Source organism: Arachis ipaensis, chromosome B3, assembly GCF_059453495.1.
Source record: "Arachis ipaensis isolate K30076 ecotype BB chromosome B3, ASM5945349v1, whole genome shotgun sequence".
Taxonomy (NCBI): Eukaryota; Viridiplantae; Streptophyta; class Magnoliopsida; order Fabales; family Fabaceae; genus Arachis; species Arachis ipaensis.
In genome coordinates this window covers 99,460,626-99,485,714 of record NC_142438.1, presented here as the reverse complement: position 1 = coordinate 99,485,714, position 25,089 = coordinate 99,460,626, and the positions used below count along the sequence as shown (strand labels likewise).

Here is a 25,089-nt window from a genome sequence, read left to right as displayed (position 1 = left end):
GTACAAAAAAAAGGATAAAAGTTCAACATAACTCAAATTTATAAAGACTAAACATATATGTAAATTAGGGGTGTGCAAAAAAGCTGGTTTTACTGAATTAAAGCTGAACCGAAACTGTTTTAAATAAACCAGTTTTTTTAAATAAAAAACTGAACTGAAATTATAGTTTTTATGAAAATCAGTTTATTAAAAACCAGTTTTTATGGTTGAGTTTAGTTTTAAACCAAATTAAAATTGGTTTTATTTAAATTCTAAAATTAGTTTTTACATACTCTTTCTCTCTCTCACCCCTTCCTCTTTCTCCCCTCCTCTCTCCCTTCTCTCTCTTTCCTCTTTCTTCCTTCTCTCCCTTCTCTCTCTCTCTCCTCTTTCTCCCTTTCCTCTCTCTCCCTCCTTTCCCTTTCTCTTCCCCTTTCTTTCTCTCTCTCCTCTCCCTCCTCTCTTTCCCGCTCCCTTCTCTCTCCTTCTCTCTCTCCTTTCCCTCCTCTCCCTCTCTCTCCCCTTCATTCCTCTCTCTCTCCTCCTTTCTCTCTTCCTCTCTCTCTCCCCCCTCTTTCTTCCTCTCTTTCTCTCATTCTCCTCTTTCTTCCCCTCCTCTCTTTCTCTGTCTCCATTTCCTCTCCCTCTCTCTCTCCCTCTCTTTCTTTTTTCTCCCATCTCTCTCGCTCCCCCTCCCTTCCCCCTTCTCTCTCTCTCTCTCTCTCTCTATCTTTTCCCTCCTCTCCCTCTCTCTCTCTCTTCCTTCCTCTCTTTCTCTCTCTCTCTCTTCCTCTTTTTCCTTGCTCTCCCCTTTTCTTTCTCTCTCTCTCTTCCCCTCTTTCTTCCTCTCTCTCTCCTTCTCCTCTTTCTTTCCCTCTTCTCTCTCTTTCTCTCTCTCTCCATTTTCTCTCCCTCTCTCCCTTCCCCCTTCTCTCTCTCTCTCCTTTTTCCTCTCTCTCTCACCTCTTCCTCCTCTCTTTCCCTCCCTTCTCTCTTCCTCTTTCTCTCTCTTTTTTCTTTTTTTCTCTTTCTCTCTCCTATTTCTCTTTCTCTCTCTTCCCTTTCCTTCTTTCTCTCTCCTCTTCTCTCTCTTTCTTCTCCTTCCTCTCTCTCTTTCTCCTCTTTCTTCCCTTTCTTTCTCTTTTTTCTCTTTCTCTCTTAACTTTCTCTCACTTTATATCTCTCTTCTCTCTCTTCTTTTTTCCAAAACAAGAAAGAGAAGGAGGGAGAGAGAAAAGAGAAAAAAGAGGGAAGAAGGGGAGATAAAAAAAGAGAGATGAGGAGGAGAGAGAGAAGGGGGAGAAAGAGCGCAAAAGAAAGAGAGAGGAAGAGAGAAGGAGAGAAAGTGAGAGAGAGAGAGAGAGAAAGAGAGAGAGGAAGAGGCAAGGAGAGAGAAGGAGAAAGAGATAGAGAGTAAGAGGGATGGGGGAGAGAGTGAGAGAAAGGCATAGAGGGAGAAAGAAAGGGGAGGGGGAGAAAAAGGGGCAGGGGAGAGAGATAGGAGGGGAAGAGAGAGGAAGATAAGAAGAGAGAGGGAGAGAAAGAGAAAAGAAAAAGGGAGAGAGAGAGAGAGAGAGAGAGAGAGAGAGAGAGAGAGGAAGGCAAAGAGAGGGAAATGGGAGAAAGAGGGGGAGAGAGAGAAGAGGAAGAGTGAGAGGGGAAGGAGAGAGAGAAAGGGAGAGAAGAAGAGAGAGAGAGAGGGAGAGAAGAGGAGAAAAAGAGGAAGAGGGGAAGAAAAGAGAAAAAGGGAGAAAGAGAAAAAGAGAGAGAGGGAGAGAAAGAGAGAGAGAGGGAGAGAAAGAGAGAGAGAGGGTAAGAAAGAGAATATAAAATTCAATTTTATATATGTTAAGAGAGAGAGAGGGAGAGAGAAAGAGAGAGGATGGGGAGAGAAAAGGAGAAGATGGAGAGAGAGAGAGAGAGAGAAGAAGAGGGATAGGGGAGAGAGAGAGAGAATGAGAGAAAGTGATAGAGAGGGAGAAAAGGAGAGAGAGAGAGAAGAAGGGGAGAGAGAAAGACAAAGAGAGGGGAGGGGAGAAAGATGGGAAGGGGGAGAGAGAGAGAAAAGGAAAAGAGAGAAAGGAGGGGGAGAGAGGGAGAGAAGAAGAGAGGGAGGAAGATGGGAAGGAGAGAGAGGGAGAGAAGGGAGATAGAGAGAGGAGGGGGAGAGAGGGAGAGAAGGAGAGGGAGTGGGAGAGAGAAAGGAGGGGGAGAGAGGGAGAGAAGAAGAGAGAGAGAGAGAGAAAGGAGGGGGAGAGAGGGAGAGAAGAAGAGAGAGAGAGAGAGAGAGAGAGAGAGAGAGAGAGAGGGGGAGGAGAGAGAGAGAGGGATAGGGGGGAGAGAGAGAGAGAAGGAGAGAGAGAGAGGGAGAGAGAGAAAATGTAAAAATTAATTTTATATATGTTAAAAGTTAAAACTAGTTTTAGCCTATAAACCAGTTTAAACTGGTGTTTTTTTTATTAAAATTGGTTTTATTTTTATGAACTGGTTTAAACTGGTGCACTGTATTGTAAACTGGTTTAAAACTAGTTTCTTATTTGACAAAGTAGTTTGGTTCAATTTTTAAACCATTTAAAATGGTTTAGTGCAGTTTCAGTTCAATTTATGAAAAAACTGAACCATGAACACCCCTAATGTAAACTGTGTTTTCTCTTTAGTCTTTTCTCTATCATTGTTTCAATCCCCCAACCCCATCTCTTTTATTTCCTTTTGGTCAGCCTTTTTTAACTTTTTGAACTGCTTGACAATCACAAGTAAAAAAAAAAGCATATTGTATTATTGTGAGGACAAATTAAGATATAAAATGGAAAAAGAAAAAAGAAATTTAAGCATCTATAAGCTGTCTCATGGTAATAGGAGATGCATATCTTGAAGGTCTATCAAAAAGTCTCGACAAAGATGCGAATAGAAGTTTCGGTAGGATGGACAGGATCTCAAAAAAGATGGTCTTGTCTGTTGGAACAAATAATAGAAATTGAGAGATATGGAAGCTCAGCATTCAGCTTACCAATTTTACAAGAAGCAGTTTTTATTTTTGTAATTCTGTAAATCCTTTTGTAATTCTATAAATCCTGAAAATGGCACATATGAACTCTCTTAAAAATGAAACATAAGGATCAAATCTAAATATTTTTAAAATTTTTGGAACATTATTTTTCTTTAATGGGGACTAGAATCAAAATTCACAAATTCATACAGGACAACTACTTGTAGAGTTTTACATTTTTTTTCCACCAAAATTCATTCAAGATTGTTTCGGTATCTTTTTTATGAGTTAGAAATTGAAGTGTCTTTTAAAAAGAAAGCTTAAGATTAAATATATATTCAGCGTAGGTCTTGTTGACTTATAGAATTGAATAATTTCTTATGCACGATAAATTTTATCTATCAAGCAGTTAAATTCTGACATCTTACTATATAAATCAATCTAAGAAAATTTACAAAATTTAGAATTGATTTGATATGCCATAGAGTTTAAATAAATACTTATTAAATCCGTAGAAATGATAAGGAGCTGATAAGTACCAACTGTGGATACTGTTGTTTTGTGTTGTTTAGTTCTCTTATTTTGTTATTAAATTATTTATTTTTTATTTTTTTAAAAGGAAAAGATTGAAAGTATATAAAACAAGTTTTGTAGGTATTTTCCTAATACCCTAATCCTAGTTCCCAATATATATGTTAATTATATTAAAAAAGATATATATGTAATATGAGTTTTTTTTTATTTTATAGTAGTAGTAGTTTTTTTAATTCAAACTATTTTTTATTTTTTGAAAAATTTATAGTTTATAATTTAAAATTAAAAATTAAAAATTTATAATTTATAGAATTAAGAGAAATAAAATAATTTTAAAAATATTAATTTCATAGTATTACTTTAATAATAATAATCAAGTGGGATTGCCTATTTTGGAACAGCATCATAAGAAAGATCAAGATGGCTTTTTATATATTTGTTTTTTAACCAACATTTAATCAATTTTATCATGAGAGATTCTATCAATTTTTCATTAAGTATAAAATTTTAACTTCATATTATTTGAAAAATAGCTTTGTTATTATCTATGAAGTACGAACGCTATTGTATTTGTTTATAAAAAACATTTTAAACATGATATTTATACGAATATGCAGATTTTTTGTGTCTATCTGTATCTTAATAAAAAATATTTTTTGGACACGCTTGAACATAATTTTAAAATAATATATATTTTAATATAAAAAATATAAAATATAATTATAATTTATCGAAAAATACTTTATATTTTATACAATAATATTAGGAGTCAGTATATTTTGTGATTTATAATTTTTAATTAGACATAATTAATATTTTTAATAGTGTGAGATTATATTTAATAGTGTGAGATTATACACTATTTTTCTACAAATTAAATGTTAGTTAAAATTTAATAAAAGTACAGTTAGATTTTTTCTATTTTATATGTCTCCATATCATATTGTATCCTGTTTTTGTGCATTACATGTTATTATATATTCTCTCTTTCTTAATGGGAATAGAATTATGTTGTTCCGCTTACTTATACACATTTATTTAGAACTGAATGCAATAAATATCAATATACAAGGATAGTTCAGTTGGGAGAGCGTCAGATTAAAGATTTGAAGGTTGTGTGTTCGATTCACCGCAAATTTTATTTTGATTTGGATCATTTTAGATCCTTAATCTTTAATAATCCATGTTTCTCTCATGGCCCCACTTCCATAAAATCCACCTCTTTTCCATGCATGAAGGTCTCTTTCAGGTCCTTTAACTACCAAAACAGATATTACAAAAACTAATATTAATGATATTTGGATCTTCAATCTAGACTATTCAACTCCTAATGTAGTAATCCTAGCTAGGTCCCGTTATTTTCAACATATAACAATGTATGAACAGGGTAAAACAAAGGGAGAAAGAAAACAATTGAAGAAAGGAATAAGAAAGATTGAATAAACTTAAAGAAATTTCATCTGTTTTATCACTAAATATTCCAGCACCTCCAGAGGCAAAGCTAACACCACCCAAAAAGAACACATTCTTGTTGTTGCGGGACTTGGACACTAGGGAGAGGTAAGGTGGTGAAGTTGGGATCCCCAATTTCTCAGCTTCATTCAATCCAATCATCATTGATTGAATTTGAACCAAATATTAGCAACAAATATATAGTTCATGCTTCAATAAAAAGAATAATAAGCCAATGCTATGATAACTAACATAACTTTTGGAGTTAAATTAATGAAAAATTTTATAGGGATTAAAATCAAAATCCATTATATTTACAAAAAACTACAAATTTATTTAAATTAATAGAAATATGGTACTAAAAAGTTAAAAAAATATTTTGCAAAATGGTTATTAAAATAAAATTGTTGGTTAAGAGAATAAAATTGTATACATTTTTTAATGCATTGAATGTACATATGGATTTTTTTTAAAAAAAATATATATATTTTCTATCAATCCACTCTGCTTACTTTATTTATATTTCACAGTTCATACGTCAACTTTTATGAATTTAGTGCATGAAACTAACTCCCATGTTATGTCATTTATATGTTTTTTGGCTGTCATCCCGTCATCAATCATGAGTTTCTTACTTTTATAGATGGAACCCGTAAAATCTTACGACCCGCACCACGTAAAGTGAATGGGGACGGGGACATAGGTACTCGTTTCATGGGACTCATTAAATCTATACGAATATAAAATTACTGATTTATTCTGATTTATCCCAATAAACTGCCAATTTTTTGGTCACTTAATTTAAATTAGAGGATTAAGTCCAGTTCTAGTTTATGAGCCATACAAACCTTAAGTACCTAAGGATAAGATGATTATATGTCACATATCACGTTAAGTCTAGGTAATTAGAGAGTTGTGAGGAATTAATTTTAAGTTGTTATTCAAGTGATTTAACTTTTTCAAGATTCAACAAGAATTCAATTAGGAAAGAGTTATCTTTCACTATACTCTAATCCCTAGGATGAAGAACGAAATTAATCATTGAATAAGTGCATTGATTAAGAGTGGAATAACAATGGTATTAATCCATTAAAATAACAGATCTTGTAACCTTAACAATGGAGGTTTAGTTGCTCATGGTGTGGAGAAACCCTAGTAGAGAAAAATGTAAAACTGCGGAGGAGGAGGAGGGGAAAAAAAGCCCTAAGTCAAGATATCTTCTCTTTTTATCTAATCCTAATTGATACAAAATTTGAATTCTAAAACCTCAAAATATCTTTCCTTAATTCAAAATTGATTAAAAAATTAAATTAGAGGAAGAGATTTAGTGCTGATTCACGTGGGGACCATTTTGGTTTGTACTACTGGCGCCAAACACGGGTTGGTGGTGTTTGGTGCCACTTGAGCAGTAATTTTTCATGCTTTACGAGGTCCCTAGAGCCAAACGCCGGGTCGTGAAATTTGGCACCACCATGGCAGAGGCGAAAGTGAGCTTTTTATGTTCTGGCACCAAACACCGGTGAGGTGGCATTTTGCGCCACTCTGGCAGCCTTGAATATGAAGCTTTTCTTCTTTCTGAACTCTGCCAAACTCGCCCGAATGCTACTTGTAATAAATCAAATTGCTGATACGCGAAAAACTCGTCTCGCAACAAATTTCCTTCGGCAAGTGTACCGAATTCGTCCTCAAGTAAAAACTCACAATAGAGTGAGGTCGAATCCCACAGAGATTGATTGATCAAGCAACTTTAATTAAAGGAATGTTCTAGTTGAGCGAACCAGAATTTGAGTTGAGAATTGCAGAAAATTAAATGGCGGGAAAGTAAATAGTGGAAACAGAAAATGCTAGGAATAAAGAGCTGAATGTAAATGGCGGAAAGTAAATTGCAGAATCTTAAATGGGAATGGGGCAATTGCTCATAAAAGTAAATCGTAGAAATTAAAGAGAATGGGTAAGATCAGAAATGGGAAATTCATTGGGCTCAGGAGATATTGCATTCTCCGGATCAAGTTCATTTTCATCTCTTCCTCAATCAATGCATTCATTGATCTCTTTGGCAATCTTAAGTGATCGAATTACAATTCCTTGTAATTCAATCTCTCAAATCTTGATCAATAGCCAATTCCTTGGTCAATTGCTCATGAGAAGAGATGAAGTATGGTCACTGATTATACCACATGCATTTCCCAAATCAAGTGTTGGAAGGATTATAGTCACATATCCATCCAAACCCAATTTGGTCCATCATGAAAAAACATTTCTAGCATGATCCCTTCATTCCTCTTTCAAGGTTCAGAAGAGATCCAAGTATGAATAGCTTCTTTTTCAAGATAACTACCCAATTGGATGAAGATCGAAAGCTTTCTAGTAAAATCAAGAGAAAAGATAGAAGAAGGAGAATGAAAACTAAAATTGATCCATCAAATTACAACAGAGCTCCCTAACCCAATGAAAGGGGTTTAGTTGTTCATAGCTCTGGAAAATGAAAACAAAGATGGAGAATACATGCTGAAAGTAAAACTAGAAGTCTAGAGAAAGTAAATACAGAGAGTAGTTCTATGCCCAAAGGCTCCCTAAAGTTTTCCAGCTCTCTAACTAATTCAAAGCTACTCCTATATATACTACTCTTCTGATCTTCTAGTTGGCTCTTCAAGTCTTGGGTATGGGCCTTTGGATCCTGAGTTTGAAGCAGTTATCTTCTTCATTGGGCTTAGCTTTGCTTGCAGAGAGAAAGTGTGAAGTAGGCAGGGACTTTCAGCTCAGGACGTTAGTGGTGTTAACGTTAAGTGAAAGTGTGGGTTCGAGAACGTTAGTGACAATCACCTTTTTCACTAACGTTGCTCGCCCAAGTATGAGCCACGTTAACGTCAACATTAGTGGCACAAACGTTACTACTAACGTTGCCTCTTGGTCCTTCGCACACGTTATGGGACTTACCTTTCCCAATAACGTTGATAAGTTTCCCCCTTCCTTACGTTAGAGTCCACGTTAACTTAGTTAACATGGCTCTTAACATAAGCTTGCCAATCCTTCGAGAACGTTAGTGACACTTACCTTTGTCACTAACGTTCCAATGTGCCCATATTTCTCACGTTAGAGTCCACGTTAACTAGGTTAACGTGGCTTCTAACGTAGTTATGCCAGCCATCTCCAACGTTAGTGACAAAGGTGAGTGTCACTAACGTTGGTTCCTCATCTCTTTATTCACGTTAGCTTTCACGTTAACTAAGTTAACGTGGGAGTTAACGTTGCTCATGGTGGCTCTTGGTGGTTCACCCCAACGTTAGTGACAAAGGTAAGTGTCACTAACGTTGGTGACCAATTGCTCTCTCCACGTTAGCTTCCATGTTAACTAAGTTAACGTGGGAGTTAACGTGGCTTATGGAAGCTTGGCCAACGTTAGTGACAAAGGTGAATGTCACTAACGTTGGCTTCCTTTTTGCTTCTCAACGTTAGAAGCCACGTTAACTAAGTTAACGTGGCAACTAACGTGGCCAATTATGAGCTTGGTCCAACGTTAGTGACAAAGGGGAGTGTCACTAACGTTGGCCTTATTGTATTCTTCCACGTTAGAGTTCACGTTAACTTAGTTAACGTGACTCTTAACGTGGGCTTATGATGGCTTCGAGGGCATTATTGGTGATTACCTTTCTCATTAACTTTCCAAGTTAGCACCCATTCCACGTTAGAGGTCACGTTAGTGGGACTAATGTGACTGCTAACGTGGTTCTTCTTTGCTTCCTTTGTCCTGAAATCAAGCAACAAAATGCATCAAAGTTCTAGTCCAAGTCATGAGTCATGCATCATCCAATTTATCATATAATTCATGCAAAATCCTCATGAAATCATGTAAAGTGCACAATGTATGCTTAAATCAAGATGTAACTGAATATCTACCCAAAACTAGCTTATTTTCTAAGAAAATGCATGAAACTACCCTAAAAACAGTAAAGAAGAGGTCAGTGAAACTGGCCAAAATGCCCTGGCATCACAACACCAAACTTAAAGCTTGCTTGTCCCTAAGTAAGTACTGGAACAAGAGAATGATGAATGGTATGCCAAGAGAAATGAGTCATTCTTGTGGAAGTCATGTTTCTGGTTTTATAGTGGTTTCATGCATAGCAACTTAGGTTCATTCCTTCACTGGCTTTCAGACCTTTATCATGTCCTAGAATACTCACTGTGATTGCATCCCATGAGACTTTTATTCATTGATCCTTTTGTTGTCATTTCAGGGCTTATTTGTGTTCTTAGGCTAAGTTCTCTGTAAGGGGGCAACTCTTTAAAATAAGCTTTCAGCCAACACTCCCGAACCAGTTGGTTCAAGGTGCTAGGTGTTGAAGTACCCCTAAGGACTTACTTCCTCAAGTCTCTCCCCCATACATACACACCACAGGCACATGGTTTGTTTATTTTCTTTCCTTGAGGTCTTGGTGTCCAGCACCTCTTTGGGCTACTAAATGTTCTGTAGCAAAGATTGCTCTTGATGGTGGACTTTCAGCTGATAATCCCGGGTTAGTTAACCCAAGTTACCAGGTGATAAAGCACCCCTGAGAGCTTAGTAATCCAAGCAGATCCTTGGTACAGGAACACCACAGACACATCCCTCAAGACTCAAACCCTTGGTGCCTAGCCTCTTTTCTTGCTATTTTTTTTATTCTTCAACTTTGATTGTTCTTTCCCTTTTTCTTATTAGGATCTTATTATTTAGCTAGTCTCATGGGTATGTTCAAAGCATAGTATTCATGACAGATAGTTGTCTTCCCACCTTGTGGTTGAACCAACTTAGCTAACTTATGACCACACCACAAACTCAGGAACTTACTCTATAGTATGAACTCCACTCTGGTCTTTTATAAAGCACTCATTCTCTTTTCATTTAATTCAAAAGGACAAGCATACAAGTAAGCAAAGTAAGGATGCAGTGACATAAAGACTAGCAAGCATAGACCTATTCAACAAAAAGCTTAAAAGACAGAATTTAAAAAAAATTCAAACTATCATGGAAGCATGTTCTATTTCATACAAGATCTTCCTTATTTAAGGCATAGAAAAAGATGGAGCAAAGAAGGAACTCCACCACCTTTTACTCATGTGGATGCCCATGCTCTCCTTCTTGCTTGTCCCCTTTGTGTCCCTCTTGAATGCTCGTACTCCCACTCCCTTTGCTCTTTCCAATCAATTTCTTCCAGAAACCACCATCTTCCATCTTCTTCTTTAGTGTTTCCTTCTGCTGTTTCACTTTCCTTTCCTCTTGTTCTGTAAAATCCTTTTGGACCTCATCATACGTAGGGATGGCATAGTGTAGATGATGCATATGACTAGACATGTAGTTCAACTTGGCTTGAGTGTTTACGTTGAACTCCTCCCTATGTAATTGCCGTCCTTCATTAAGTACACTGAACTCGTTGAATGCTTTCATCTGAGCTATTTGCCGCTGATTGAGTTCTTGCAATTGCTTATCTTGACGTTTTTGCCTCTCAGTAACTTGGTGGATGGCTTGAGTGAGTTGGGAGTAGTGTTCCTGTTGCTGCTCTATTTGTTGTTTCTGCCACTCCTCTTGTTGGCTCATCTAGTTTGACTGAAGGCGTAGTATTTATTCTTGTCCTTCCATATGTCTCATTCCCAAATCCTCAATGGCTCTTAGAAGGTGATTCATATTCAAGTTGGTTGGGTCATGATGTTCTTCTTGTTGATATTCTTCCTGATGAGACTCCTCTTGGTGAGATCCTTCTTTCGCTTTTAGTTTCCCTATTTGTGGCCTTCTTTGTTGCTGAGCAGGCGTAGTATAGACCAGACGCTGGAGTGTAACTAGCCTCCCAGGGTTCACCCAGTCTGAATTGCTATCCTCAAAGACCACCTTGGCCTTTGTGCACAATCTGAGAATGGTGCTGGGGTACCAAAGCCTGGCACCTGAATCAACCTTCTCAGCTGACTCTTGAATCCCCTCAGCTATGAGTTCATGCACATTGATTTCTCCACCTTGTACTAGGCAATGTACCATAGTTGCTCGATTAATATTGACCTCTGAATTATTTGCAGCTGGGAGGATAGACCTCCTTACGAGTTCAAACCATCCCTTGGCCTCCGGGCTAAGGTCTCCCCTCTTGATGAACCAGGGTCTCCCATCTGCATACCTCTCCCAGTCAGCTGCTATAACACAGATATCAGTCACGATTTCTGTGAGCTCATCATTGTCAGGGCTCTTACTTATCCTTGCATGATAACTGAGCTCATCAAAATGTGGTGATTTCAGGTGAAGAGTTCTTGTTATAGCATTTGGGCTGAAGTCCACCTCCTTTCCTCTTACGTAGCTTTTGAAAGTTGGAGCCTTGGTTTTGTCTTCTCTAACCATATTTGCATAGAACTCTTTGATGAGGTTTGCATTGATCTTTCCCTCTAGATTCGTGAGCCTTTGCCACCCTCTTTGTTCAATTTTCTCCCGAATCTGTGGGCACTCGTCTTCATTGATTTGGAAGGTTAACTCGGGCAGTATCTTTTTAAGCTTTATCCACTCAAATTCTTGTTCATGGAACACAGTTTTGAATCTCTTCTCATAAAAAAGAATGCTCTCCATTGGTTCCTTCCTCTTTTGCCTCTTGGAGCTTGATGATGCCATGAATTTGAGTTGCTGTGTGAGGAGATTGGAAGGTACGGATAGATAAGGAATTTGGTTGGTTAGGACAGGGTGTAATGAAAGAATTTTGGATGCCGGAAGTGTGAAGTGTGGAGAATGGGAATTTGAGTGTGAGGGGTAAGTACGCACTAGGACTCACTTATATAGGGAGATGATGAGGGGATGAAAGGTATGGATTGATGTGGAGGTTGTTGGATGGACGGATGGGGTTTTGTAGAGCATGAGCACAAGGATTCTCATCTTTATGAGGGCTATTGGTTCGGTCTTCAAGGGTCTCCTTTCTTCAATGTTGCATGGCAATATTTTCCAATGCATCCCCTTTGGGGCACGTGTGTTGTATCCTCCTTTTGTGGTGTCCGAACCTTCTTCATTTAATTATCCAATCAATCCCCTTCAATACTCCTTTCCTTTTCCCTATAGAAATAAAATAAGAAAAATCAATATCATAAAAAAGATTTAAACTTTACGGCTAGAATAATAAAGAAAAAGAATTAGATTATTTATTCATGAATACCAACTAACTAACTAACTGTGTATCCTTAGATGCATATTCGTGGCACCTTGGGTGACACCAAACTTAGTTTGTAGCACTGTGATGAAAAGTTTTTTTTCAAAGCTCCAAGACTAGCATGCTCTGGGTTGCATTCATGCTTTCTTAGCATGCTTTGAACACCAAACTTGTTCTTCACTATATACTGCATAATAAGGATTTTACCAAGTTTTTGTCAAGTTTGGGTTGGAATTCATAAATATTGACTTATTCACTATTTTCTAAAAGCATATAAAACATGGGTTGCCTTCTATGAAGCGCTTCTTTAGCGTCACTAGCTTGACGTTTTGCCTTCATCAGGGAGGTTGATAATGCTTCAAGTCTTCTCCTCTGGCAGTAGACCTATATCCAGTAGTTATATCAATGATCTCTACATGTTCCAAGGAGAGAACTCTGTTGATAGTGAAGACCTTAGGTAACTGAGATGGTACAGTGGGGAGATCAGGGGGGATATCTGGGAAGTAAGCTGAGATCACTTTATCCCCTGGAGAGAAGTCCTCGGTGGGGATCTTCTTGTTCCTCCACCTCCTTGGTACCTTCTTCTTTGTTCCTTGTGATGTTGTCTTACTCTTTGTGACCTCCTCCTCTAAGGAAATGTGGTTACTGGTCTCATATTTTTCTGGTGGTTTAGGTTCCTCCTGATTTTCTTTGAGCTGTGGCAATTGCTGTTTGCCTTGTTCATCAATCAAGGGGATCTCTAGAGGTGCTCGTTGTCCTTCAGTGCTTGTCTCTTCCTTCAGTGTCTCACTGTGATCCTTCCTTGGTTCCTTGTTCTCTTGATCTGTTTCTTGTGAGTGTTTGAAAACAGTGAAGGTGAGCTGTTCATCATGGATCCTCAAGATTAGCTCCCCTCGCTCCACATCTATGAGTGCTCTGGCTGTAGCTAGGAATGGTCTTCCCAATATGATTGGGTGAGTGTGACTCTCTTCCATGTCCAATATGACAAAGTCTGTTGGGAGGAAGTATTTCCCAACCTTTACCAACACATTTTCCACCACTCCTATTGCTTGTTTTTGAGTTTTGTCAGCCAGCCTGATAACTACATCTGTGGGCATTATCTCATTGATCTGCAGCCTCTTCACAAGGGATAAGGGTATTAAGTTGATGCTTGCTCCCAAATCACAGAGTGCTCTATCAAACATTGTTTCTCCTATGGCACAGGGGATATGAAAACTCCCTGGGTCCTTTCTTTTTGTAGACAACTCTAGTTGAATGAGGGCGCTGCACTCCTTGTTCATCACTATAGTTTGGCCTCCCTTGAGTGAGCTTTTCCTGGGGAGCAGTTCCTTCATATACTTGATGTATGCAGGCATTTGTTGGATGGTCTTGACGAATGGTATGTTTACATGCAGAGATGCAAACAAGTCAAGAAATCTTGAGTATATTCTCTTCTCTACAGTACCATTGAGTAGTTGGGGAAAGGGTGCATAGAGTCTCAGCAGCTCTTGTTGTGAGATTTTTGGTTCTTGGTGATCTTTTTCCTTCTTCTCTACTGAGGTATCTCCAGGTTATTCTGACTGCTTGCTTGGCTTGTCCTCAGTCTCCTTATCACTTATAGTGACCATCTTGCAATCTTCCCATCTTACTTTCTTTGTTTCACCTCTCAATTTTTTTCTGTATCACTTGGGAATCCATCTATAGGTTTGGGCATCTGCTCAGAGAGATATCCCACTTGAGATTCCAACCTCTTGATGGTGTCTCCCTGGTTCTTAAAATTTGCTCGTACTTCCTCCTTGAATGCCTTGTTGTCTTGAATCTCTTTGCCTATGCCTTCAAGTAGATTCTCAATCCTTGAGAGTCTGTCATCAAATGATGGTAGATTGGGATTAGAGGTGGAAGGATGAGGAGTGTTATTTTGGTTTTGATATGGATGTGGAGAGGTGTTGTCATGGTGGTGTTGATATATTCTCTGTGTGAATTGTTGGTGAGCTGCATTGTTGTTGGGGTTGTGATGTCTCTGATCTTGGCCTTGATCTTGTTGATTTCCCCACCCAAAGTTTGGGTGATTCCTCCAACCAGGGTTGTAGGTCTTGGAGTATGGATCATGATTTTTCCTAGGTGAATTCCCAATGTAGTTGGATTACTCCTGACTATCCTCTGCTTCTTCATTCACTCCTTCTTGGGTTGCTGATGAAGTGGTGATTGCTGCTACTTGGTTCCTCTCCATCTTCTTGGTGAGGTCAGCCAGCTGCTTGGTAATGAGCTTATTTTGTGCCAGCAGAGCATCTACATTGTTTAGCTCCATCACTCCTCTAGTGTTCCCTCTTTCAGAAGCATAGAAATAGTCATTTTCTGCTACAGTTTCAATGACGTCTATGGCCTCCTCAATGGTCTTCTTCTTGTTCAGAGATCTCCCGGATGAGTGGTCTACCGCTTTCTTTGATTCATAAGAAAGTCCTTCATAGAAAATGTGTAGCTGCACCCATTCATTGAACATATCTGGTGGACACCTCCTTGTCAGGTCCTTAAACCTCTCCCATGCTTCATATAGAGTCTCACCATCTTGTTGCCTGAAAGTTTGGACCTCAGCTCTCAGCCTATTGATTCTTTGGGGAGGATAGAATCTGGCTAAAAATTTATTCACCACATCTTCCCAAGTTGTCAAACTCTCCTTCGGAAAAGACTCCACCCACTTGGCCGCCTTATCCTTGAGTGAGAATGGAAATAAGAGCAGTCTATAGGCGTCAGGATGAACACCATTAGACTTCACCGTGTCACATATCCTCAGGAAGGTGGTTAGATGTTGATTGGGGTCTTCTTGGACGCCTCCTCCGAACGAACAGTTATTCTGAACAAGGGTGATGAGCTGTGGTTTTAGTTCAAAATTATTGGCATGGATGGTTGGCTTTTGAATGCTACTTTTACGGTTTCCTGTGTTTGGGTTGATGTAAGAGCCTAAAACTCTTCTCTCCTCCCCAGCATAATTTGCTCGACCTTCTCTGCCATGGTTGTGAGCCTCTTCTTCATGATGGTTTTCCATGTTTTCTTCCATGTTTGGTTCAAAGTATTCCTCCTCTTCCTCGGCACCAACTACTCGTTTTTCTCTTGCTTCCCTCCTTAATCTAAAGAAGGTCCTCTCAGATTCAGAATAAAAGGAAGTTGAAGCCCCGCTTCTTCTCTCTGTCATACAACCAACAAAGCACAAGCAAGAAAAATAGATGCAGAAAGTATTTCTGTTAGAATTACTGTTAGTGTGAGTGATGCAATATATCAAACAGTTAGTGGGTTAGTGAACTGAATTGTAAATAACTAAAAAAAAAAATGAAAAAGTAGGGGGAATGGAAGAAATTAACTAAAACTGAAAGTAAATTACTCAAACAGAAAATTAAATCAAACAAACTAAAAATGCTCAATCTAGTTATCCTCCAATTTAATCATTGTTGATTCAAAATCAATCCCCGGCAACGGCGCCATAAACTTGATACGTGAAAAACTCGTCTCGCAACAAATTTCCTTCGGCAAGTGTACCGAATTCGTCGTCAAGTAAAAACTCACAATAGAGTGAGGTCGAATCCCACAGAGATTGATTGATCAAGCAACTTTAATTAAAGGAATGTTCTACTTGAGCGAACCAGAATTTGAGTTGAGAATTGCAGAAAATTAAATGGCGGGAAAGTAAATAGTGGAAACAGTAAATGCTAGGAATAAAGAGCTGAATGTAAATGGCGGAAAGTAAATTACAGAATCTTAAATGGGAATGGGGCAATTGCTCATAAAAGTAAATCGCAGAAATTAAAGAGAATGGGTAAGATCAGAAATGGGGAATTCATTGGGCTCAGGAGATGTTGCATTCTCCGGATCAAGTTCATTTTCATCTCTTCCTCAATCAATGCATTCATTGATCTCCTTGGCAATCTTAAGTGATCGAATTACAATTCCTTGTAATTCAATCTCTCAAATCTTGATCAATAGCCAATTCCTTGGTCAATTGCTCATGAGAAGAGATGAAGTATGGTCACTGATTATACCACATGCATTTCCCAAATTAAGTGTTGGAAGGATTATAGTCACATATCCATCCAAACCCAATTTGGTCCAGCATGAGAGAGCATTTCTAGCATGATCCCATCATTCCTCTTTCAAGGTTCAGAAGAGATCCAAGTATGAATAGCTTCTTTTCCAAGATAACTACCCAATTGGATGAAGATCGAAAGCTTTCTAGTAAAATCAAGAGAAAAGATAGAAGAAGGAAAATGAAAACTAAAATTGATCCATCAAATTACAACAGAGCTCCCTAACCCAATGAAAGGGGTTTAGTTGTTCATAGCTCTGGAAAATGAAAACAAAGATGGATAATACATGCTAAAAGTAAAACTAGAAGTCTAGAGAAAGTAAATACAGAGAGTAGTTCTATGCCCAAAGGCTCCCTAAAGTTTTCCAGCTCTCTAACTAATTCAAAGCTACTCCTATATATACTACTCTTCTGATCTTCTAGTTGGCTCTTCAAGTCTTGGGTATGGGCCTTTGGATCCTAAGTTTGAAGCAGTTATCTTCTTCATTGGGCTTAGCTTTGCTTGCAGAGAGAAAGTGTGAAGTAGGCAGGGACTTTCAGCTCAGGACATTAGTGGTGTTAACGTTAAGTGAAAGTGTGGGTTCGAGAACGTTAGTGACAATCACCTTTTTCACTAACGTTGCTCACCCAAGTATGAGCCACGTTAACTTCAACGTTAGTGGCACAAACGTTATCACTAACGTTGCCTCTTGGTCTTTCGCACACGTTATTGGGACTTACCTTTCCCAATAACGTTGATAAGTTTCCCCCTTCCCTACGTTAGAGTCCATGTTAACTTAGTTAACGTGGCTCTTAACGTAAGCTTGCCAATCCTTCGAGAATGTTAGTGACACTTACCTTTGTCACTAACGTTCCAATGTGCCCATATTTCTCACGTTAGAGTCCACGTTAACTAGGTTAACGTGGCTTCTAACGTAGTCATGCTAGCCATCTCCAACGTTAGTGACAAAGGTGAGTGTCACTAACGTTGGCTCCTCATCTCTTTATCCACGTTAGCTTCCACGTTAACTAAGTTAACGTGGGAGTTAACATTGCTCATGGTGGCTCTTGGTGGTTCACCCCAACGTTAGTGATAAAGGTAAGTGTCACTAACGTTGGCGACCAATTGCTCTCTCCACGTTAGCTTCCACGTTAACTAAGTTAACGTGGGAGTTAACGTGGCTTATGGAAGCTTGGCCAACGTTAGTGACAAAGGTGAATGTCACTAACGTTGGCTTCCCTTTTGCTTCTTAACGTTAGAAGCCATGTTAACTAAGTTATCGTGGCAACTAACGTGGCCAATTATGAGCTTGGTCCAACGTTAGTGACAAAGGGGAGTGTCACTAACGTTGGCCTTATTGTATTCTTCCACGTTAGAGTTCACGTTAACTTAGTTAACGTGACTCTTAACATGGGCTTATGATGGCTTCGAGGGCGTTATTGGTGATTACCTTTCTCATTAAGTTTCCAAGTTAGCACCCATTCCACGTTAGAGGTCACGTTAGTGGGACTGACGTGACTGCTAACGTGGTTCTTCTTTGCTTCCTTTGTCCTGAAATCAAGCAACAAAATGCATCAAAGTTCTAGTCCAAGTCATGAGTAATGCATCATCCAATTTATCATATAATTCATGCAAAATCCTCATGAAATCATGTAAAGTGCACAATGTATGCTTAAATCAAGATGTAAGTGAATATCTACCTAAAACTAGCTTATTTTCTAAGAAAATGCATGAAACTACCCTAAAAACAGTAAAGAAGAGGTTAGTGAAATTGGCCAAAATGCCCTGGCATCAATTGCAAAACAACTCAAAGTAGCATTCGTGGTGGCTTAAAACACCAAAATCTTAAAATAATTCAACAAATCCGCGTGCAAATCACTAAGGAAAGATAAAAAAGATGCTCACACATCACAACACCAAACTTGAATTATTGCTTGCTGATGAGTCCATATTTGATGGTATATTTTGACTCAATTTGGATGGATTTTAGCACATGAACTCACACTTAAGTACCAAAATAGCATACTTTTATGTTTGATCCCTGATTTGATCTTAAATGTGAAAACATGCGTTTTAATGCTTAGATTAGTGATTTTCAATTCCACTCTTATGTCATTCGATGCCGTGATATGGTTTGTGAGTGATTTCAGGCCTTGGAGGCAAGAATGGATAGCCAAAAGTGGAGGAAAGCATGTACAAGGGAGAAAACATGATGAAAACAAGAAAAGCACACACAGCGAAGTGTGTGTGCGCACAGCCCTACGTGTGCGCGCACAAGCGATAATTTCCATGTGTGCGTACGCACAGGTCAATTTTCAGCCGAGTGTGTGGACGCAAACATCTGTGCGTTCGCACAGGTCCCTGCACGTGATTGCATTAATGAAAAATGTGCTGTGTGAATTTGGAGGCCCTTGGCTCATTTTTGGAAGGTTGTAATGCTGTTTTGGAGTGCTATATAAAGGAGACTTCAACACTTTTCAAAGGGGGGGATCACTTAGATAGTTTTAGAGAGTAATTAGGAGTAGGAGTAGGAGTAGCGTAGCATTGCTCTCTTAGGGTTTTATTTATCAATTTCCATTGAAGCATTTTATAGCAAGCTTTGATTTTTAAATTTACTTCTTCAATTGTAAGTACTCTCAATTTTCTCTTTAATTAAAGCACTTTTACTTTCACTTCCTTTTGGTTCAAGTTACTTTGTTCATATTGCAATTTTGTGTTTCTTGAATTTTTGATCAATGAATTTTATGTTTCATGCTTCCTTTATGTTTGATTGCTTGTTTATGTTTGGGTTTGTTGATAGTTAGTTATAGTTTTCCATTTTGCTTTGCAATTTTTCATATTTTACTTTTATGCATACAAGGTGTTTGTGAAAATGTCAAATCTAGATTTTGAGTAGATTTTCCCACCTTGGCTTGTGGTTTGAGTTCCTAGGATATTAGAGTCAAAATGTCCGACATTTAGTGGTAATTCTTGGGTAGTTAGTCGACTTTTGTTTCCATTAACGCTAGCCTTTTATCAACTAGTTTGGTAAGTTAGTTAGGACTTATGGATTAAGGTCAATTATGCTTGCTTGACTTACTCCTTGATGGTTGGGGTTGAGTAGGCGAGATTAACTCATCATAATTACCATAGTTGTGGTTATGGCGATGATAGGATTCCTTGGATCCTCATTCCCAAGTTAAGGTTCTTTATTTCATTTATAGCATTTTCACTAGTTTTGATCTTGTTTCCTTTTACTTGCATTAATTCCAATTTTGGTCGTTGCTTAGTTCCTTCATTGCTTAGTTCTTTTAATCTTTAGTTATTTGATTGCACAAAACCCATTTTGTCCCCTTAACAACCGAAAGCGTAACATTTCATTTGTATTCCTAGGAAGAACGACCCGAGGTTGAATTACTCTCGATCTCAGTTTATACTTTGTATTGAATTTAGTATTTGATTAAGAGAATTCATCGTTGGTTTGGACTATGCTACTAACGAATTGATTTTCGATTCTAAACCGGCAAAAGTTCTTCTTCATCAAATTTGGCGCCGTTGCCGGGGATGTAAACGGTGTTATATCTTTTGGTTGTTGTAAATATATTAATAGTGTAAATAGCTCTTTTTGGTTGTTTGGTTGTTTTTCTTAGTAGGATTTTGTTTATATTTTCTTGATGACTTTTTCACACCATCAACACAATGCACCCCAATGGAACCCAAACACTTACCTTTATAGTTACCAATCTCATACACCATCCCCTCGCTACATACAAAACTAAAACCCTTACCCCCATGAGTTTGATTGTCAACCTTCATCACCTCAATCTTCATCTTCATATATGGATCAAGTCACACAAGAAGTACTTTTCATGCTCATTCAAGAACAACAAGAGTTCCAGAAGAAGCAAGAGCAAGTCATGTCTACCTTAGCAAAAGCTTTGGGTCATTTAGCTTCATTGCGTTCATGCCACAAGCAAGAAATTATAGTGGATGAATGTATGGGACCAAGTAAAAAGTGTGGAGTGAAAGAAGAATTCCAAAATCAAGAAGAAGACGTCAAGTCACAACATGAAGTGCAAAAGGAGATAAATGAAGAGTGGTAGGAATTGATCAAGAGGATTCCATCATTCAAGATTTTTCGTCCAACTTGGATAATTCCTTCTATGACCTTCATGAATCTCCATTGTTAAAATTGGAAGGAGATGTTGATGTGGACTTCACACAACCTCCGATTTTTGACTTGAGTGATGATGAAGAAGATTCAAAAGAGGTTGAGGAAGATTCTATTTGCCAAGAAGTGAAATCATTTGTGCGAGAGCGAATTGAGTGGGTGAAGACTTCTCCAACAAGATTTCTAGGCCCACATCAATATGCCGTTTTATAAATGGATGGTCAACTCCGAACCTTTCTTAGTGTAGTGGTTGGTGAAGAGAAGAATGTTAATTGGCAAGGAGATGGAATGTTCATCAAAGGAGCCAACTTAACATTTGGAGCTCAATTTTGGTGTGAGAGCTAATATAGTGGATTCCGGGGAGAGCACAAGCATATCAATGGTGATAGAGGAACTCAAGTATGGGATCCAGGTATTAATTTCAAGAATCAATACTTAAGGATCCTAATTGCTAGCTTGAAGTCTCTTAGGAGTTTAATGCAATTCATTTGGGACCCCGGAGGTTGAATCAATAGCAAACTTGGTTGGAGATGCTAGGAGGAGTGGAAGCATAAGCCGCCCTAGCAAGGATCTTGGTATGCGAAATTGTGATCATCAATGGCGCCATCATCATGGTACGCACAATTGTAATCTCAACTCTTTATCACAACTCCGCACAACTAACCAGCAAGTGCACTGGGTCGTCCAAGTAATAAACCTTACGTGAGTAAGGGTCAATCCCACGGAGATTGTCGGCTTGAAGCAAGCTATGGTCACCTTGTAAATCTCAGTCAGGCGGATTCAAATGGTTATGGAGAATTGATAATTAAAAGATAAATAAAACATAAAATAAAGATAGAGATACTTATGTAATTCTTCGGTTGGAATTTCAGATAAGCGTATGAAGATGCTTTGTTCCTCCTGAACCTCTGCTTTCCTATTGCCTTCTTCCAATCATTCATACTCCTTTCTATGGCAAGCTTTATGTTGGGCATCACCGTTGTCAATGACTACTTCCCGTCCTCCCAGTGAAAACGTTCCAAATGCGCTGTCACTGCACGGCTAATCATCTATCGGTTCTCGATCATGTCAGAATAGGATCCATTTATCCTTTTGAGTCTGTCACACGCCCTATAATCGCGAGTTTGAAGCTCGTCACAGTCATCCGTTCCCAGATCCTACTCGGAATACCACAGACAAGGTTTAGACATTCCGGATCTTAAGAATGGCCGCCAATAATTCTAGCCTATACCACGAAGGTTCCAATCTTAGATTAGAAACCCAAGAGATACGCATTCAAGCCATTGCTAGTAGAACAGAGGTGGTTGTCAGGCACATGTTCATAGGTGAGAATGATGATGAGTGTCACGGATCATCACATCTATCAAGTTGAAGAACGAATGAATATCTTGGAGAAGAAATAGACTTGAGTTGAATAGAAAAACAATAGTACTTTGTATTAATTCTTGAAGAACAGCAGAGCTCCACACCTTAATCTATGGTGTGTAGAAACTCCACCGTTGAAAATACATAAGAAAAAGGTCTAGGCATGGCCGAATGGTCAGCCTCCAAACGTGTCTAAGATAGCATAAGGCTTCTCAAAGATCCATGGTATCCAAATACAATAGCAAAAGGTCCTATTTATAGAAAACTAGTAGCCTAGGGTTTACAGAAATCAGTAATTAATGCAGAAATCTTCTTCCGGGCCCACTTGGTGTGTGCTTGGGCTGAGCATTGAAGCTTTAATGTGTAGAGACTTTTCTTGGAGTTAAACGCCAGCTTTTGTGCCAGTTTGGGCGTTTAACTCCAGCTTTTGTGCCAGTTTTGGAGTTAAACGCCAGAATTCTTGAGCTGACTTAAAATGCCGGTTTGGGCCATCAAATCTCAGGAAAAGTATGGACTATTATATATTTCTGGAAAGCCCAGGATGTCTACTTTCTAAAGCAATTGAGAGCGCGCCAATTGGGCTTCTGTAGCTCCAGAAAATCCACTTTGAGTGCAGGGAGGTCAGAATCCAACAGCATTTGCAGTCCTTTTTCAGCCTCTGAATCAGATTTTTGCTCAGGTCCCTCAATTTCAGCCAGAAAATACCTGAAATCATAGAAAAATACACAAACTCATAGTAAAGTCCAGAAAAGTGAATTTTATTTAAAAACTAATAAAAACATAATAAAAACTAACTAAAATATATTAAAAATATACTAAAAATAATGCCAAAAAGCGTATAAATTATCCGCTCATCACAACACCAAACTTAAATTGTTGCTTGTCCCCAAGCAACTGAAAATCAAATAGAATAAAAAGAAGAGAATATACAATGAATTCCAAAAACATCTATGAAGATCAGTATTAATTAGATGAGCGGGGCTTTTAGCTTTTTGCTTCTGAACAGTTTTGGCATCTCACTTTATTCCTTGAAGTTCAGAATGATTGGCATCTATAGGAACTCAGAATCCAGATAGTGTTATTGATTCTCCTAGTTAAGTATGTTGATTCTTGAACACAGCTACTTTATGAGTCTTGGCCATAGCCCTAAGCACTTTGTTTTCCAGTATTACCACCGGATACATAAATGCCACAGACACATAATTGGGTGAACCTTTTCAGATTGTGACTCAGCTTTGCTAGAGTCCCCAATTAGAGGTGTCCAGGGTTCTTAACCACACTCTTCTTTTTGCTTTGGACCTCAACTTTAACCGCTCAGTCTCAAGTTTTCACTTGACACCTTCACGCCACAAGCACATGGTTAGGGACAGCTTGGTTTAGCTGCTTAGGTCAGGATTTTATTCCTGTGGGCCCTCCTATCCACTGATGCTCAAAGCCTTGGATCCTTTTTATCACCCTTGCCTTTTGGTTTAAAGGGGTATTGGCTTTTTCTGCTTGCTTTTCTTTTTTTTTCTTTTTTTTTCTCTTTTTTTTTCTGCAAGGTTTTCACTGCTTTTTCTTGCTTCAAGAATCAATTTTATGATTTTTAGATCATCAGATAACATTTCTCCTTTTCCCATCATTCTTTCAAGAGCCAACAATTTTAACATTCATAAACAATCAAATTCAAAAATATGCACTGTTCAAGCATTCATTCAGAAAAACAATAGTATTGCCACCACATCAAGATAATTAAACTGTTTTAAAATTCGAAATTTATGCACTTCTTTTTCTTTTTCAATTAAAAATATTTTTCATTTAAGAAAGGTGATGGATTCATTTTCATAGCTTTACGGCATAGACACTTAGACACTAATGATCATGTAATAAAGACACAAACATAAATAACATAAGCATAAAAATTCAAAAAATAGGAAAATAAAGAACAAGGAAATTAAAGAACGGGTCCACCTTAGTGATGGCGGCTTGTTCTTCCTCTTGAAGATCTTATGGAGTGCTTGAGCTCCTCAATATCTCTTCCTTGCCTTTGTTGTTCCTCTCTCATGGTTCTTTGGTCTTCTCTAATTTCATGGAGGAGGATGGAGTGCTCTTGGTGCTCCACCCTCAGTTGTCCCATGTTGGAACTTAATTCTCCTAGGGAGGTGTTGATTTGCTCCCAATAGTTTTGTGGAGGAAAATGCATCTCTTGAGGCATCTCAGGGATTTCATGATGGGGAGTTTTCTCATGCTCTTGGTGAGGTTCTCTCACTTGTTCCATCCTTTTCTTAGTGATGGGCTTGTCCTCATCAATGAGGATGTCTTCCTCTATGTCAATTCCAGCTGAATTGCAGAGGTGACAAATGAGATGAAGGAAGGCTAACCTTGCCATAGTGGAGGACTTGTCCGCCACCTTGTAGAGTTCTTGGGATATAACCTCATGAACTTCTACTTCTTCTCTAATCATGATGCTATGAATCATGATAGCCCAGTCTATAGTAACTTCAGATCGGTTGCTAGTAGGAATGACTGAGCATTGGATGAACTCCAACCATCCCTTAGCCACGGGCTTGAGGTCATGCCTTCTTAGTTGAACCGGCTTTCCTCTTGAATTACTCTTCCATTGAGCGCCTTCTTCACAGATGTCCATGAGGACTTGGTCCAACCTTTGATCAAAGTTGACTTTTCTAGTGTATGGGTGTGCATCTCCTTGCATCATAGGCAAATTGAATGCCAACCTTACATTTTCCGGACTAATGTCTAAGTATTTCCCTCGGACCATTGTAAGCCAATTCTTAGGATCCGGGTTCAAACTTTGATCATGGTTCTTGGTGATCCATGCATTGGCATAGAACTCTTGAACCATTAAGATTCTGACTTGTTGAATGGGGTTGGTGAGAACTTCCCAACCTCTTCTTCGGATCTCATGTCGGATCTCCGGATATTCGCCCTTTTTGAGCTTAAAAGGGACCTTGGGGATCACCTTGTTCTTGGCCACGATTTCATAGAAGTGGTCTTGATGCACCCTTGAGAGGAATCTCTCCATCTCCCATGACTCGGAGGTGGAAGCTTTTGCCTTCCCTTTCCTCTTTCTAGAGGTTTTTCCGGCTTTTGGTGCCATTAATGGTTATGGAAAAACAAAAAAGCTTTAGCTTTTACCACACCAAACTTATAAGGTTGCTCGTCCTCGAGCAAAAGAAGAAAGAAGAGAGTAGAAGAAGAAGAAATAGAGGAGATGGAGGGGGTTTTGTGTTTCGGCCAAGGGGGAGAAGTGGTGTTTAGGTTGTGTGAAAATGAAGGAGTGAAGATGGGTTTATATAGGAGTGGGGAGGGGGATATGGTTCGGCCATTAGGGGTGGGTTTGGGTGGAAAAGTGGTTTGAATTTGAATGGTGAGGTAGGTGGGGTTTTATGAAGGATGGATGTGAGTGGTGAAGAGAATGGTGGGATTTGATAGGTGAGGGGTTTT

General features: G+C 38.6%; 1 non-coding gene across 1 annotated transcript; it reads left to right on the top strand.

The window, feature by feature from the left end:
• Positions 1-14,570: 14,570 nt before the first annotated feature.
• Positions 14,571-14,677, top strand: LOC148571752 (small nucleolar RNA R71). The gene has a single exon (XR_015908608.1). It is a non-coding gene; the product is annotated as a small nucleolar RNA R71 (small nucleolar RNA).
• Positions 14,678-25,089: the final 10,412 nt, after the last annotated feature.